Source organism: Trichosurus vulpecula, chromosome 8 (genome assembly GCF_011100635.1).
Source record: "Trichosurus vulpecula isolate mTriVul1 chromosome 8, mTriVul1.pri, whole genome shotgun sequence".
Lineage (NCBI taxonomy): Eukaryota > Metazoa > Chordata > Mammalia > Diprotodontia > Phalangeridae > Trichosurus > Trichosurus vulpecula.
The window spans coordinates 223,356,805-223,375,207 of record NC_050580.1 but is presented as its reverse complement, the minus strand read 5'-3'; positions in this window follow the sequence as shown (position 1 = coordinate 223,375,207).

Here is an 18,403-nt window from a genome sequence, read left to right as displayed (position 1 = left end):
GTTTCCTTGGCAGAGATGCTGGAGTAGTTTGCCATTTCCTTTTCCAGCTCATTTTACAGATGAGGAAACTGAGGCAAACCAGGTTAAGTGACTTGCCTAGGGTCACACAGAAAGAAATTGAGGCCAGATTTGAACTCAGGTCTTCCTGACTCTAGGCTGGGCACTCTATCCACTGGACCACCTAACTGCCTGATTATCGTGACACTAGGCACGAAACATAGCTTCTAGTGGTTACAAGTTATGCTAGTATATCTTCTGCCTTTGAAAGGGCAAATCATTGGTTTGTTCTTAGGCAATGGCTTAGTATATGCATGAAACCACTGACTATACCAGTCTGATGGAAACTACCTATGGCTATCAATAAGGCCCGTCTCATAGACTGGTTGTAAAGAAAGTACTTTGTAAACCTTAAAATGATTTTAAGGTGAGTTATTACTATTATTATAGGGATGAAGCTATTATTTTAGGCTTTGATTATGTGAGGACTTTCATTGAGACCCCAAGATAGGTACAAAGTCAACAGAACATTCCCACAAAGTGAACATGTTCAGGACACCAGACCTGCTTGGAAATCTCCAAAACCATCAAATATTGAAGCAACCTTTGTAAAGAACAGGCCCACCATCCCTGCCACCTCCACTACCTCCAACTGCCAACCATAGGAAAGCCAGTCAGCTGAATTAGCAGTAATATATTCTAAGGAACAGAAAAGAAAGGGCATGTGCCAAGTGGGTCAAACCACTGCCACAACCTTGATCACTACCTCCCCTAAGATCTGGGAAGAACAACTTTACCTGAGCCCAAATATCCTAGGAAGAGCAATATCCTTCCAACCACTGGCACTGCTCCCAGCCCAGTTCCCTTAGCCAGGATAGAGAGGAATAACCCCTGTGAATAAGAGGCCTGCCATCCTCACCACCAACACTGGGCACAGACCAACTGATACTGATGGGCAGGTTAGCCCAAGATCTAAAGAAACAGTGGAGCAGCAATGACCTCCCCTCCAAACAGCAGCCCTATTTACAACTCTGTCACCGTCTTCCAGGAGAGTCTATATACGGATATGCAACCTGGCAAGTGTCTCTGCATGCCCTTGGTCCTGCCCCCACCCACAAATGTTCCACTTCCATGTCCTTGAACTTCAAAATTCCTTTATCTGATCATAATTCTTTATCATCCCATCTTTCTCTCTGCCTTATGTCCCCTAATCCTTTTTCTATCCTCCCCATAACCTCTAGTCCTTCTATCACTCAGTTCTTTTCCAGGCTATCACCCCTATACTTGATGCACCCTTCTTCCTTCCCTATTGTGATTCCATGGTGAACCAGTTAAACTCTACATGAATGACTGTATGCTTAAGTGCTTTGTCCCTTTATCCTATTACTAATCATGCCTCATTAAGCTCCAACCTTGGATTACTCCTGCTATCTGCTGCCTTCACTCTTATTCACATACTACTGAATGAAGCCAGAGTAAATAATGAAACCATGATGAATCTCAAATGGGCCCTCACTGCAGTGAGGTAAAATTCTTTTACACCTCTCTAAACAATTCACTATGCCACTTCCCACAGCAGCTACTCAGAATTGCATATAGCTCTTCAATGCTTCTACTGGAAAGTTCCGGGAACTAGCTGGAAAAATCATAACTCCATGGGTTAGAGTTTAGACTAGGATAAGACTTCTGGTTAAAGGGAAGTGGGGATATGAATGTCTTAGAAAGGACAATTTAATGATTTATCCCTGTGCCAAGCTAACTGAGGAATGTGAGCTTGTACCTATGATATACCACAAACAGGTATAGTTTGTTGTTTAAAGGTTGCTGACAGTGTAGTGTGGTGGACCAGGGCTGGCTCAGGGGAAAGAGGCTCCCTTTCTCACTAAAGGGCTCCAGCTCTGGGCTCACATATGTGGAGCCAGGTTCTGTCTTGGAGGGGAGACTGGATTCTAAAGAGAGAACCTCTGTTCTCATCACCTCTGGATCTTTATGTCCCTGCTCTGGAGCCTCAATGAAAATCATGTAAACCTTAGGTTTGGTTCATGTCCATCTCCATAAAAATCAAAAGAAAGTTACTTAGTGTACAACATAGATCAGAGGGAGGACAGTGATTTATTTCCTCCATACAAAATAAATGCTTAAACCACCAAAGATTCATAAGCATATGTTGACAAAGACTTAAAGCATGAGACAGTAACCAGCGATGCCTATTATGTTCTCAGAGGAGGTTAAAACATTAAACACTAAACGTTTTATGGAATTGCTAAACAGCCATTTCTCTTTCACCTTGGCTCTGAATTGTCCAAACAATTCCCTCAAGGTCTATGTCTTCTGACCAGCCAGGCCAAGGCTCTGGCTCATCTTCCTGTCAGGGGCCATTTTCTTTGAGGCAGATGAAAACTCTTGCTTGTTCTGTCATTCAGCTCTCAGTGAAGGACTAAGAGATTCCCAGCCTCTTGAATCCACAAGGTTGCTTCCAGGCTGGAAATGTTCATTTCAAGATATCTATTCAGTCACCTACATTCAAGGAAAGAAAAAACAGAAGGTAAGAGTAAGTGAGAGGCCAAAGGTCTCTGGATTGTCCAGGTAGCACGTTTGCTTACTAGCAATCTAAGAGCAGCTGCCGTAGCCGTTAGAAGGGGGAGGCACCCCTCAGGGCAGCTAGGCTGTGCAGTGGGTAGAGTTCTGGACCTTGTGTCAAGAAAACATGATTTCCAATCTGGCATCAGATATATACTAACTGTGTGTCCTTGAGCAAGTCACTTAAATTGTGTCTGACTCAGTTTCCTTATCTGTAAAATGTACATACCTCCCAAGGTTGTTGGGAGGATCGAATGAGATAATGATTGTAAATTACTTATTACAGTCTCTGGCACATTATAAGTACCATTTAAATGTTAGTTATTATTATTAATTATTATTCCTCTGCCATGGGAAGTCTGAGAGAAAGTCTTACAGACTCTTCCCTCCTACCCCCACCCCAAGCCCATAGCCTCTGCACATAGGAAAGCAGAGAAGAAGAGTAGAACTTGTCTTTCCTCTCAAAGTCTATCATATGAGCAACTTTTCTTGATTCAGTGACCAATTCTCTTGGATGTATCCTATTCTTCCTGCTGCCATCACAGGGACCAAGGGACTGCTGCATCATCTCAGAGCACCAAAATCTCTAGCACTATGTTAGAGCATATGTGGAAGCAGCTCAGCTCCATGACTACTCCATGGGCCCATATGGGGAGGGGAGAGAGAATAACAATTACCCCCACTGTGCTAGTAAAGCATAGCTGTGTAACTGAAACAATTAAATGTACTGAATGTCAGGAGACAAAGTCATAGGAAGAGATGCCCCTAGAGGAAATGTGCCCACAGGGACAAAAAGGTCAGGGGCTCTGTTTCTCATTGCAAAATGTCCATATCTCTCTACCTTTGGGTGGTAGCAGAGAAGAAGATCTGCCAGCAGGACACCATGTTCTGTTTTATCACACCTCATTTTCCTTTCCTCTTCCCTGCCTTGTTGCAACAATCCAGCTAGCAGATGCTGTGGGGGTATAAAACCAACAACAACCAGCTCACAGAACACTGCAAGCCCAGGTTCTTTTCATCTGCTTTACTAAAGAAAGCAACGTTAAAGGGTTAACAATCTCAATTTAATTGAACATCAAATATCATTCACTCAACTCAGAGGAAAAAGCCAGCACCCTGAACTTCAGAGCAAATACAAACAAATTACAAACATCAACAGACAGACTGTCTGATTCAAATCTCAATGCATATTTACCAGAGTTTAACAGAGTCCAAACATCTGGATTTACAAGCTGGAGGGCTCTTAACTACAGCTGCCCGGAGTCTCCACACCAGCACACCACCAAGAGTGAGACCCCTAAGCAAATAGCTCTGTCTTCCCTTTTTATGCACCCTTTAGCCATCATCAAACGTCTTCTGAGCAACCAGAATTTAAGCTCTTACTATTGGCTCTGGTCTTAGCAACTTCCCTTAGGACGCTGAGGGCTTCACTCCCACACAGGCTTAGTACCTAAGAGATATGGGTTTGGGCCTGGGGTTTAGCACCTAGTAAGACTCAATCAAAGTCACTTGATCATTTTAAAACAGTGAGAAAGTCCCACCTTAATTGATATTACATGCCTCTATGAAGTGTTAACTTTAGTTTGTCCACATATCTTTATATGTATCTCAAATTGCCATCACTTGAGAGTGCATTATGATTTTTATAAGGGAGGTCATTGTTGTTTCTAAATTAGTCATACCTTAAAATGTCCCAGTGATCAGGGCTTCTGGATTTGATAGACAATGACACAGCAATATAAGGAAACAAGGTCACCCAGTAAATAAACAATAAAGTCTGGGAATATAACTCAGAAATTTCATTCATCCCTTACTAATTCTCATCCTGTAGGCATGACTTTGCAGAAAGGCTTTGGGAAGCCCCAGACATCTACATGTAATAAGAACCCTTTCTTTCCTCCTTGTCATCATCTTGGAACATTTCTCCAACAGTGAGACTGCCTAGAGCTGTTACCCAAAGTAGGGGAATATGGTTTGAACCCAAGCAATGGGATTGAGATTTCATTTGGCTACGTTCATTCATGTCACTTAATTATTTTGCGGTCTCGGGCCTTTGCTAATAAATGTGTTTTCATAACCTCCAGCCTCTGGGCTATCATTTTAACAATATCTATTATGACTGAATAGCTTCTTGGGAGCTGGGTGACCTTCTTTGGAGCGGAAGCTAAGTAGGGCATACTAAAAAGCTTCAGAGAAGGACAGTATGCTCTATTGACAACACAATCATTTCATTGTCATTAACATGCTGAAACAAAAGCATCCTGGACAGAGAGCAGCTAAGGTAAACCACAATTCTCAGGAAAAGGCATAGTCCATTTGGGGTTTGAGATATTAAGGCAACTGAAAAAAAGGCATACATCTATCTCCACCTGTTAGATTCTTGGGAAAATGCTGGAAGTGCTGAGAAAACATTTTGAAAAGACCATCAGATCCCCTTGGGGGCAATTTAGATTGTAGTGCCTAAAAAACTTCACTGCTTGTTCAAAAGACAGCTCAGCCAGTGGAAGGGGGTTTATTCCCTACTGCTGCAACCCTAGAGTCTAAAGCATTCTTCTCTTTCTTGTCCTTCACAATATATCACACTGAGTTCAAGAAGCAAGATTTTTTTTAAAAGCCGAAACAATTATTGAGTGTTGGAGCATTCTAAATAAGTGAACAGCTGTATCTCTATAGATAAATAAATGTCTTTTGTTTGTAACAGATCCTTTAAAAATACACAAAGTAAGCATATGATTTGGGGAGCAAGAGATTTGTTATTCTAATTATGTTTCTATTTACTATAACTAAAGCAAGCTAACTAAAATAAAATGAGTTTTAGAATTCAACTTGAGACTGTGACTTAGTGGATTGCTTTTAGATTTAGGATTGTTGTTGTTGTTGTTCAGGCTTTTTTCAGTTGTGTCCTACTCTTTATGAGTCCATTTGGGGTTTTCTTGGCAAAGATACAGGAGTAGTTTGCCATTTCCTTCTCCAGCTCCTTTTACAAATAAGGAAACTGAGGCAAACAGAGTGAAGTGACTTGCCCAGAGTCACATAGTAGTAAGTATCTGAGGCCACATTTGAACCCAGGAAGCTGAGTCTTCCTGGCTCCAGGACCAGCACTCTATCAACTGCACCATGTAACTGCCCCTTATATTTAGGAAGACCTGAGTTAATATCTTTTCTCTGGAACACTAGTGAGTTACGATTTCTTGAAATAGAATACTAGAAAACCAGGCTTTGATAAAGCCCATTGGGAGTCAAGTGGAACTACCTGACCATGCCTTAAACCCAAATCACTCTGGCTTTCACTGATTGGCCAACTATAGATACCAGCCCAAGCCTCACTGGTCATTGTTTGGGTTTTGATGGCTCACAGTGAGTGTAAATAGCAATTATTTCTGTTCTAGCCAGAAACCCTGGAGGTCTTCCCCTACCTATTTGATTTTTTTTTAAGTAGGCAAACTAGGTCATCTTTTGCCTCATTTTCTACCTAGACATAAATCACTGAATGGGTGTTGCCTCAGACAAACTGAGACCTGGGAAAGATCTTAGCTCAAAAAGGCCAAGGTCTCCTACTGTATAGTCATCCTGAACTATGTCTCACCACTGGATTCAGATAACCCTGGAGGAGAGAGTGAGGCTGATGACTTTGCACAGCCCTGCCTCACTTAAATCCAATTCACTTGCAAGTCAAGACATCACCCTCCTGATCATTGGTTCTCTTCCAGAATGAAGAACAAACAATAAAACGATAGTGAGTTGCATGACCATGTACAAGTCACTGAACTTCAATGCCTTCGGCAATTCTCTAAAACAAAAGAGTTGCTAATCAACACTAGTTACTTACTCATCAGTTCAGACCCTACCCCAACCTCCGATTTGATTAATATCCATTGATTATGTGTTATGCAAAGTACTGTGTTTTCCCTGTGCAGACTCTGTATTAATGGCAAGGAGAGATATCCTGAAGAGTTCTGAATGGTAGGAAAACTACTTCGTAATAAAATAAAATTTTACAAAATTAAGAATTGCTGGTCTTCCCTCCCATTCCCTGCAACAACTCCTGCCAAGAAAACTCCTTTACCTATTACCACTCCCTCCCTCCCACAAAAAAAGAAAGCCTAAACCTTTGGTAGTAGGGATCTTGAAGTCCCTGATCAGTTTGAATGCAGGAAGTAAAGTAATATAATAATTCACCATAGACAGTATGTCAATGTACAGATGGAGATCTGGAGTGGGAAATCAGTGTGTGGTATAGAGTAGAGATAATTCTTACTTCTTAAGATAAAAGGAAACAGCATCTGCTGCTGAAGATAGTATAAGTCCCCAGAGCAGCTAGATACAATATGTTTTAGTATTAATAAGTAGTTGTCTGTTTCAAGAAATTAATACTATTTCCTAGGTCAAATGACACAAAAAAGATCAAGTTGCACTCCCCATTTTACTTTCTATATATAGAAGCAAAAGCATCTCTAAATGTATGTTTGTGTCCAGCATCCAGACTGGAAAGAGGAAGAAGAGAATCCACACTGAAAACATACATATTCAAATGAAATTTATTAGAGGGTTCGTGGGAGGAAGGAGAGAGAGGAATAGGCAGCAACAAAGATGGCTCCCTAACTTTTCCTTTTATATACAATGGTCCCCATCTCCGAGCTGTGTTAGGGATACTTCCAGAGTTTCTTGATGCCAAGGTATTTTAGAACAGTGTTTGTTGTGGAACCAGTGTTATCTGTTTACTTCCATTCCTATATCTATTTGGGGATTTTTGAGTGTTTAAATTATTTTAATGGATTTGAGGTGTGGTGGATATCAGATTGAAAGTCTGTTATCTGTGATCCCAAGAGGAGGTAGCTTGGTGGCACAGCGGTTAGAGTGTCCAGGAAGACCTGAGTCAAAATTCTATTTCAGACACTGGCTGTGTAACCCTGGATTTCACTTTACTACTCTGTCTCAGTTTCTTCATCTATAAAATGAGGAATTTGGACTTACTGACCTCTAAAGTCTCTTCCGGCTCTAACTCTAAGATCCTATGAAGTTCTATGGGGCTGTAAAGATTCATTTGGTCTCATATAGAAGCTATCTATAGAGCTATCATTTTTGGAGATAAGCAGAGACCTTTTCAGTCATTTTGGAGACGTAAGGCAAAAATAGCAGGAAGCAATAAAGCTCCATAAGTATGCAGAATAACAAACATTTTGTTGGACACAATTATCTCCCAGAAGCTCCTTTTTTTCTAAATTGATTGACCATCAGTAAAATGATGTTGGGATATCTTCTCAAGTGAAAGGACAAGAGCTCTGGATTTATGACTTTATAGCCTTCCCTTATAACTGAGGCTATGGAAACAGGCAGCTTGCATTACTGCTCCATAAAGGGGAAAAATTTCTAACACACAAGGATCCTAATATTAGGAGACCATGGCCACAGTTATCAATATGTGTGTATGCATAATACATGTTCTAGCCAGCATTGCTAATACATTTACATTACAAAGGAAAAATAGCTTTTGCTGTTCTTAAAAAATCTTAATAAATACACCTTTATGTACACTATGAGGAGGGGCATAATGGCCACAAATCAGGTATTATAGAATGAATTATGGTATTCATAGTTTAATTGGCCTTGACCAAGTTAGCAACAGCCACATACATTAGTCATATTGAAGAGACTTGCAAGAACCAATAATGTGACAATTTACACGTCAGATATTAGAAAATACTACAAATCAAGGCTTAACTTCTTTGAGTTATCTAGAATTAAAGTGATAGAGAAAATTCTGAAAGAAATTGACTTTAGTCCTTTTTCCCCTTGGAAATCTCTGTCTGTCTGTGTCTGTATTTCTCTGTGTCTCTGTCTCTGTCTCTGTCTCTGTCTCTCTGTCTCTGTCTCTCTCTCTCTCTCTCTCTCTCTCTCTCTCTCTCTCTCTCTCTCTCTCTCTGTCAATTGTAGAGTGCAAGAAGAAAAGTAGACCAGGGAAATATGATCTAAAGCTGGTTTTTAGGAAGTAAAAGACCCAGTTGAAAAAATGGAAAGTAAAAAGTATTTCTAAAAACAGAAATAGATGGGGAAAGAAAAAAGAATTCCTCAGTTTATTGGGTAAAGGAAATCTAATGAAAGGAATATTAGGAGAGATTTGGGGAGGAATTTAGTGCTAGGAAAGAGCAATTTTATTTTTATTTTATTTTTGAGTTCCATGCTTTCACTAGTGCAGAAAGTTTCTTATGAGAGAATTACCTCTACTAATTCAGATCAACTACTCTGCAACTTACACTGTCTTAGAGAGTTATGGGGTGCCAAGAGATTAAATGGCCTGTAGAAGTTCTGACAGTCAGTATGTAGCAGAGATTAGACTTGAACAGCCTTCTTGACCATGAAGCTGGCTTTCTATACATTGTGCTAGGCTGTCTCAAAGTGTTATTGCTCTCCAGCTATTTCAGAAATCTCCCCAGTCATTGCTTGAGGAGGTATAGTAAGGTGAAATTACGGCCTCTTGAGGAAGCTCGGTGGCAGAATGAGCACTGGGTCCACAGTCAGAAAGACCTGAATTCAAAACCAGACTCAGGTGTGAGCCCAGGCAAGTCACTTAACTTCTGTCTGCCTCAGTTTCCCCAACTGTAAAATGGAGATAATAATAGTAGCACCTACTCCACAGGGTTATGGTGAGGATCAAATCAATTAATATTTGTCAAAGCACTTAGCACAGCTCCTGGCACATGGAAGGCATTTAATAAATTGTGCTCGTAATCTGCTCCACCCCCCACAACTCCCTCTTCCTGGTCCACAAAAATTTTTGACTGTTAAGACATTTTTCTTTATATCAAACCTGAAGTTACCTCTGTACAGCTTCTACCCATTGCTTCTAGTCCTGCCCTGTGAGTGCAAGATATGTGTGTGTATTTATATGTGTGTGTGTATGTGTGTGTATGAATATGTATACACACACTGTGTTGGTAAGCAAAAATGGGCTCCTTAGCACTTAGTTCAACAAGCGACCTTGAATAGTTTGGCTTTTGTTCCCTTTGAGTAATTCATTGAGGCTTACTAGGTGCTAAGCCCCAGGCCCAAACCCCTATTAGGTGTAAAACCTTAGTGGGTGTGGATTGGCAACTAAGGTGGGGCCCAAGGTGGGGCTAACTCCAGGAAGGGCCTAGTTTACATGTCTGGGAGAGCAGAGGCTTTTAGACCACGTGGGTTTAAGTCCGCCTCTTTGTGCCGATTCTAGGTCACGTGGGTGAGTCGTGTGTGTGTGTGTGTGTGTGTGTGTGTGTGTGTGTGTGTGTGTGTGTGTGTGTGTTTGTGAGACTCACCCCTGATGCTGAAAAAGATATAAAAACCAGGGGTTGGCTGTTTGTTCTTTGGAGCTCTCTTATCCACAGCAGTGGTGGCACATGTGACTGGGCCAGCCCTTGTTCTGAGCTCCCGGGCTGAACCTAGACCTTGGTAACTATGAATTGTATTGGGTCTATCTGTTTGTAATTTGTTTAAGGGCTCTCGAGACGGTGTTCATGAGGAGATGCTGGGCAGCTGTAGCTAAGGAGCCCTCCAGCTTGTAAACCTGGATGCTGAGACTTTGTTGGACTCTGGTAACTATGTATTGGGATTTGAATCAGACAAGGTCTGTCTGTTGATGTTTGTAATTTGTTTGTATTTTGCTCTGAAGTTCAGTGTGCTGGCCTCCTCCCCTGAACTAAGTGACTGATATTTGTATGCTGAATTAAAGTGAGCTTGTCAACCCCTTCACCTTGCTTTCCTTAGTTAAACAGATCAAAAGAACCTGTGCTATTGGCAGCTTTCTGGGTGCTGACTGTGGGTGGATCTTACACCCCCACAGAAGCTGCTAGCCAGATTGTGGAAACACATACATGTATATGTATGTAGGTATTTCATATATGTATATATTTGTGTGTATGCGTACATATATACACATGTACATATACAAACACATATATACATATATACTCATGTGTGTGCATAGATGGTATTTCTCTTCCTCATGATAACCTTTGAAGACAGATATGCGTTCCCTGACACCATCACCACCACGCCGAAAGTTGAATTTTCTCTTGTTCAGGATAAACATCCCCACTTCTTTCAGCCAGTACTTACATGACCTGAACTTGAGTTTTAACCATCCAGGTAGCTTTCTACTGACATGCTCTTTAGTTTAGCAATGTTTTGATATTTGAATTCTGAGTGCTTTTGTTTCTGGGCACTCAGAAATGAAATTAATACTCCAGGTGTGGTCTAATTAGAAGAGAACACAGCAGAATTGACTGACCCTAGAGTAAGGAAGACCTGAGTTCAAATCAGACCTCAGACACATATGAGCTATGTGACCCTGGACAAGTCATTTAACCTCTGCCTGACTCAGTTTCCTCATATGCAAAATGGGGAAAATAATAGCACTTCTCTCCCAGGGTTGTTGTGGCGATCAAATAAGATAATAATTGTAAATCACTTAGCAAAGTGCCTGGCACATAGGAAGTGCTAAATAAATATTAGCTATTATTATTCTTTGTAAAGGCTTAGCATAGTGCCTGGTATATAATAAACAGTACATAAATGTTAGCCATTCTCATTGTTCTTGCTCTTACTCTCTAGTCCTGCATACTATATTTCTCTTACTGCAGCCTAAGATCACATTAGCCTTTCTGGCAGCCATCTCACACATGTTAGGCTAAAACCTGTTAGAATTGTAGTTGAGGAGCCCTAAGTAGTACAAAGGACTGACTTGGGCACTTCCTCAAAGTGGAGGTTCTAGGATGAACTCACCAATCAGAGGATGGGCCCCCAAAGGTAGAAGGATCCTGCAGGGTGAGAGGACCAATGGAACACCATGGTGGAGAAGGTGGTGCTGGGAGGAACAAAGGACTGAGCATGGCTGGCTTAGGCACTTCCTCAAAGTGGAGGTTCTAGGATGAACTCACCAAATAGAGGATGGGCTCCCAAAGGTAGAAGGATCCTCCAGGGTGAGAAGACTACTGAAACACCATAGTGGAGAAGGTGGTGCTGGGAGAGGAGCAAAGGACTGAGCATGGCTGGCTTAGGCACTTCCTCAAAGTGGAGGTTCTAGGATGAACTCACCAATCAGAGGATGGGCTCCCAAAGGTAGAAGGATCCTGCAGGGTGAGAGGACTAATGGAACACCATGGTGGAGAAGGTGGTGCTGGGAGGAACAAAGGACTGAGCATGGCTGGCTTAGGCACTTCCTCAAAGTGGAGGTTCTAGAATGAACTCACCAATCAGAGGATGGGCCCCCAAAGGTAGAAGGATCCTCCAGGGTGAGAAGACTACTAAAACACCATAGTGGAGAAGGTGGTGCTGGGAGAGGAGCAAAGGACTGAGCATGGCTGGCTTAGGCACTTCCTCAAAGTGGAGGTTCTGGGAGAAACTTGCCAATCAGAGAAGGGATTGTGAGTAATAGAGGGTACTGGGACAACATGGTAGAGAAGTCCAGAGAGTCAGGAGTAGAGGCAGGAGAAGACTGAGAAGAAGAGTTGATCAACGCCTCACGCTTTCACATGACTCTTGAGGCAATTTGGAATAACCAAGTTACAGAGAAGCATTTTTGAGTTTGAGGTTAAGAAATACTTCTTCACCATGGTATACCATAGTATAAATACATGAAATTTCCAAATAGGAAAATATCACAACATTAGGAAATTGAAGAGCAGAGAAATTGTGTATAATTATGAATAGAGCAAAATCTTATTACTGAGATAAACTAGCCCAGATCATCAAAGAAAAAACAGATAATCTTTATTATTTCAAATTTTAAAGTTTTTTCACAAATAAAATTCATGCAGTTGGAATTTAAAAGGAAGATGTATGGGGGGAGAATTATATTAAATATCTATGAAAAAAGTATGATATATAAAATCTATAAGGAATTGGTTCAAATATATAAAAATAAGTCATTTCCCAACAGACAAGTGGTGGAAAGATAGGAAAAAAACAAAGTTTCGAAGGAAGAAATGCAAACTATCAATGACTATCTGAAAAAGGTTCAAAATCACTAATAAGCAGAGAAATGAAAATTTTAACAAACCTGAGGTATCATCTCACATTATTAAACTAGCAAAAGGACCAGAAAACTTACCATTGGAAGGGCTATAGGAAAATTGCCATGCCAGTTCCTTGCTGGTAGAGCCATGAATTGGTTGAACTGTTCTAGAAAGCAATTTGGAAATATATTCAAGAAAGATGACTAAATTATTTATACTCTTTGATGTTTTCAGAGATGCCATGCTGCTATTTACCAAGGAGATTACTGACAGTAAAAAAAAAAAAAACAGACTCATATGTAAAAGATACTCATAGGAATATTGTGGTAACACAAAGCTAAAAACAAAATATATCCTGAACAAATGAAAAGGGCTGAATAAATTGTGGTAGCAGTATAACGTAAAATTATCTCACCTTTGGAAGGATGAAGAATTCTGAGAAACATGAACAAATGTGTATGCAGTGATACAGACAAAAGAAAGCAAAGACAAAAGAACAGTCCACACAGCCATTTTAATAATGCAAATAAATTCTACATGAAGAGGCAACAACACTCTGGCCAAATACAATGGCCCTTGTTAGTACCATTTGGTCAAAATTAAAGGACACTGGCAGCTAGGTGGTACAGCAGATAGAGTAGCCAGCCTGGAGTCAGAAAGACTCTTCTTCCTGAGGTCAAATCTGGCCTCAGACACTTGGAAGAAAATACAGAAATCATGTAGTCCAGGGGTCCTTCATCTTTTCTGTGATGTAGATGAATTGATATAGGAGGGGGGAAGGATCAATAAAAGTGGGAAAAGGACAAGACTCCTCCAGAAAGGGAGGAAGGCGATGACAAAAGCAGCATTCTTTTCGCTTGGGAGCTGTTAGACCAGGCCTTTACAACATACGTCCACCAAAGAATTTGGGGTGGTCTGCCATCATCCACTCTCTCCTGTTTGTCATGTGGCCTGCGGCAACCAACCATCATCACCCTGTCTCTAGTTACCTTTACTTGGAAAGTAAGCCACTAAAAATCTATCTGTGGCCTGAAGAAGCTTAGTTTATTTCAATTTTGGCTACAAGTTGTACAGGTCTGTGCTAGACCATGAAGATAGGAAGGGCTGCTTATCTACAACGCTCCCAGCTGCACAAGCAATTTCTCAGCCTAATGCAGACTGACTGGCGCTTGTCTTGACTCCCAAGGACACATATGGAGTCAAACTTGGGATGCAAACAACACAGTATGTCGAGGGGGGGGGGTGGTCAGAGGCTTTGTCTTTGACACATTCCAAATACATTGTCTCCAAAAAGACAAGTTCAGGAAATCCCTTAACATTTCTTAATATGGCACATAGTAAGTGCTGTATAAAGGCACTCCCCTTAGGAGAAGGCATGTTGTAAAAGGATGTTTGTGAGAAAGTTTCAGTTGTGTCAAAAATCACATGAATCACATATCAATAAAACTTAAAAATAAAATCTAAGTAAGCCACGTCTATAAGATTCGCTTGATCTAGTAATGCTGTCAAAAAAAAAAAAGTGAAATAAGATAAGTTTAGCAAAACCTCACAGGGTCATAGAATCTGAGATTCCAACGGAACTTTAGAGGTCATCTGGATGAATCTGAGCCTGGACAAAAATCCCTTCTTTGACAGCCTTGACAAATGAACACCTGACCTCTTCCTGGGGGCTTTCAGGGATAAGAAACCCTCTACTTCCCAAAGCAATTCATACTCACTTTAAGACAGTTCTAACACTTGTGCAGTTTTGCTGAAAACTACCTCTCTGCAACTTCTACCCACCACTTCTAATACTGTCCTCTGAGGCCATTCAAACAAGTATAATCCCTCTTTAACTTGACAGCCTTTTAGAGAGTAACCAGTAACAGGAAACAATACTAAATATATCCTCACTCAGAGCTGGAAGAAAATACAGAAATCATCTAGTCCAGGGGTCCTTCATCTTTTTTGTGATACAGATGAATTGATATGCTGGTAAATGTTTAACAACTGGCTTCCCCATCCCACCCTCAACCAAAAAAATGTACACATAACACCTTTTTAAGTTTAATCTCCATAATTAACTTTTTTCTCTTTCACTTTCTTAATTCTGGACAATAAATCAAGCCTTGATTTATAGTTTTGGGGGATTTCTGTAGTATAAACACTGAAAATCTAACATTTAGCTCTTGCCAACCAACCAGAGCTGGCTGCAGCACACACACCCTTGCATGGACCCCTTTGGCAATGTGGTGAAAAATACTTAAATACATAGGATTACAAAGGAAAGTAGTTATAGCAAAAGATATATATATATATATATATATATATATATGCACGTATACATATGTATGTATAATATGCACACACATGTGTGTGTATGTGTGTGTGTGTGAGTGAGTGTGTGTGTGTGTGTGTAAAACCAAGTTCATGGACAGCAGTACAGGAACCCCTAATCTAGTTCAACTATTTTATTTTAAAGCTAAGCCAAAGATAATAAGAGATCTGCTAGTCAATGACAGAGCTAGGATGAAAATAACATAAGCTTATATTTACCTAAAATTTATATTTATACAAAGTAACTTTATACTTATCTAGTTCTTTAACATTTAGAAAGTACTTTTCTCACAACAACCCTGAAAAATAAGTGTTTACAGGCACTGTTATCCCTGTTTCATAAGCAATTAAATGTTTAATTAATTTAATTTAATGTTATTACATTAAAGCTTAGAGAGGTCAAGTGATTTTTTTTAATTTAAATGACACCTCTTTAAAAAAAATAATCATTTCCAGTGAAATTCACAACTAGTCCTCCATTGTGATAAAGAAAAATAATATATATATATGCCTATGTAGTGCTTTCATCATTTGAATCATTTCATATAACTCTTCCTACATTTCTCTTAATTCCTCATTTTTTGTTTCTTATGGTACAATAACATCTCATCACATTTATATATCACAATTTATTCAGTTATTCTTCAAATGATGGAAACTTGCTTTATTTCCAGTCTTCTGCTTCCACAAAGAGTGTTTTCTATGAATATTTTGATGAACAATTCTGTCATAGGCCCAATGGTGGATTTTCACATCACTTCATTTCATTTACCAGAATGTTTGGACCAATTCACAGCTGTCTTAACACTGTATTAGTGTTCTTGTGCCCCAAAGCTCCTCTAACACTGACTGCTTCCTTCTTTTATAATCTTTATCACGTTGTGAGTTATGCACCGAAAGATCACAGTTGTTTTCATTTGCATTTCTCATTAAGTGTATTGTCAATGGTTGCAAAGGTTTTTAAAATGTGAGTCAAAATTTCCTGATGCTCAGTCCAGTTACTTTTCCATTTCATTCACCATTTCTGATTTTTCTTTTGTTATTTATTTTTAATATGGCCCACATTCTTTTTTTTTTAAACAAAAAAGGTCAAGTTGAGTGCAGCTCTCTACTAATATAAATAGACAGCATATTAGAAAGAGCCTTTGATTTGGAGCCAAAAGACCTGGAATTGAATCTCCACTTTGCTACTTATTGCCTCCGTGACAATGAGCAAGACTACCCATCCTTCTTGGTCTCAATTTCCTCATCCATAAAATGAGATGCTTGAACCAGATGATCTCCCAGGTCCCTTCCAACTCTAAAGTCCTATGTTCAGAAATACTTGATGACAGCTATATCTGTCCTAAATGTTTTATTCTCATTTCTGGGTAAAAAAAATGTCTATACCCAATGCCTCCACTTCCCCACCGTCCTGCTTCTTTCTATCTCCATTCAGTCTAACTACCAGCCCTACCTCTATGCAAAATAATCTCTCAACCCAGCTGGAAGAATAAGAAAGACATCAAATTCAAAATAATTACGGAGTGTATAAAATATTGGGGAGTCTACCACCAAAGCACATGGAAAAACCATGAATATAACTATGCTGTACAAAATGAATATCATAGAAATATAAAAACACTCCACAGAAGTAAGGATAGACCTAAATAATCAGGGAAATATTAATGGCTTCTGGCTAGGTAGTCCCAAAGTAGTAAAACTGACAATACTACTTAAATTAATTTACTCATTCAATGCCATACCAATCAGACTTCCAAAGGATTACTTTGTAGAGCTAGAAACAATCATAACAGGGGCAGCTAGGTGGCGCAGTGAGTAGAGCACCAGCCCTGAAGTCAGGAGAACCTGAGTTCAAATCTGGCTATAGCTGAGTGACCTTGGGCAAGTCACTTAACCCCAATTGCCCTGCCTTCCCCCTCAAAAAAAACAATAATAACAAAATTCATTTGGAGGAACAAAAGGTCAAAACTATCAAGAGAAATAATGGGGAGGAAGTGGGGAGGAAAGGGACCTAAGAGCAATAGATATCAAACAATACCGGAAAGCAGAAATCATCTATCCAGGGGTGGCGAATCTGCCACATATGGCCCTCTAGGTCCTCAAGTGAGGCCCTTTGACTGAATCCAAACTTAACAGAACAAGAGGTTTGTTTAAACACTACATTATCATGTTTATCTGCTTCTGTACCTTGTGTACCTAAAGTGTTCTGATCAGTAACAAATGGTATAGATCAGGGATGGGGAACCTGTGGCCTCAAGGCCACACGTGGCCCTCTAGTTCCTCAAATGCAGCCCTTTGAGATTGACTTGAGGACCTAGAGGGTCACATGTGGCCTCGAGGCCACAGGTTCCCCACCCCTGACCCATACATTTGTTACTGGTTAAAAAATAGAAAAATTCTTGGTGGGGAGAGGGGGAAGGAAATGGGGCAAGGGAGAAAATTTGGAACTCAAAAACTTTTAGAACTGAGTGTTGTAAACTTAAAAAAAATTAACTAAAAATAGAAAAGTTAATCAGAACAAATTAGGCACACAAAGTACAGAAGCAAATGGACATGATAGCAATGTTTAGTACACCCAAAGACCCCAGTTACTGGGGTTTTGACAAAATTTAATGGTAAAACTAGAAAGCAATTTTGTGTGAATTACATTTAGACTAATATCTCGCACCATAATAAGCTCTAAATGGATATTGACTTACGTATAACATATCATATCATAAAGAAATTAGATGAAAAAAGAGAGATATCCCTTTTGCAACTACGTACAGGGGAAGAATTTTTGACCAAAGGATAGATAAGATCACAGAAGAGAAAATGGACAATTTTGATTACATAAAATTGAGAAACTTCTATGCAAAAAAATATTGTGCATAACTTTAGAAAGAAAACAGTACCTGGAGGGGGGAAATCTTTGCATTATTCCACTGATAATATGTCATATACGGGATATATAGAGAACTGATTCACATACAGAAGAATAAGTGCCATTCTTTGAGTATAGCCAGGTAGTTCTCAGATGAAGAAATACAGTCAACAAACATAAAAAAATGCTCTAAGTCACTGATAATAATAATAATAATAATAGAAATGCAAATTAATACTGCTCTGAGGCTCCATCTCATACCCATTAGCTGGTCAATAAACATTTATTAAATGCCTGCCATGTGCCGTGCACTGTGCTAAGTGCTGGAGATACAATAAAATGTATAAAACAATCCGTGCTTTCAAATGCATGGATTTCATATGCAATGCTTTCATATGCAAATAGCTCTACACACAAACTAAATCCAGGATAAATTGGACCTAATCAACAGAGGAGAAGGCACTAGAATGAAGAGGTATAGGGAAAGGCTTCCTGTAGAAGGTAAGTTTTTGCCTGGAATTTGAAGGAAGCCAGGCAAGCCAGGAGGCAGAGGTGAAGAAGGAGAATATTCAATGCATAGGGGACAGCCAGAGAAAATTCCTGGAGTCAGGAGAGAGAGCATCTTGCTTGAGCAACAGCAAGGAGGCTGATGTCA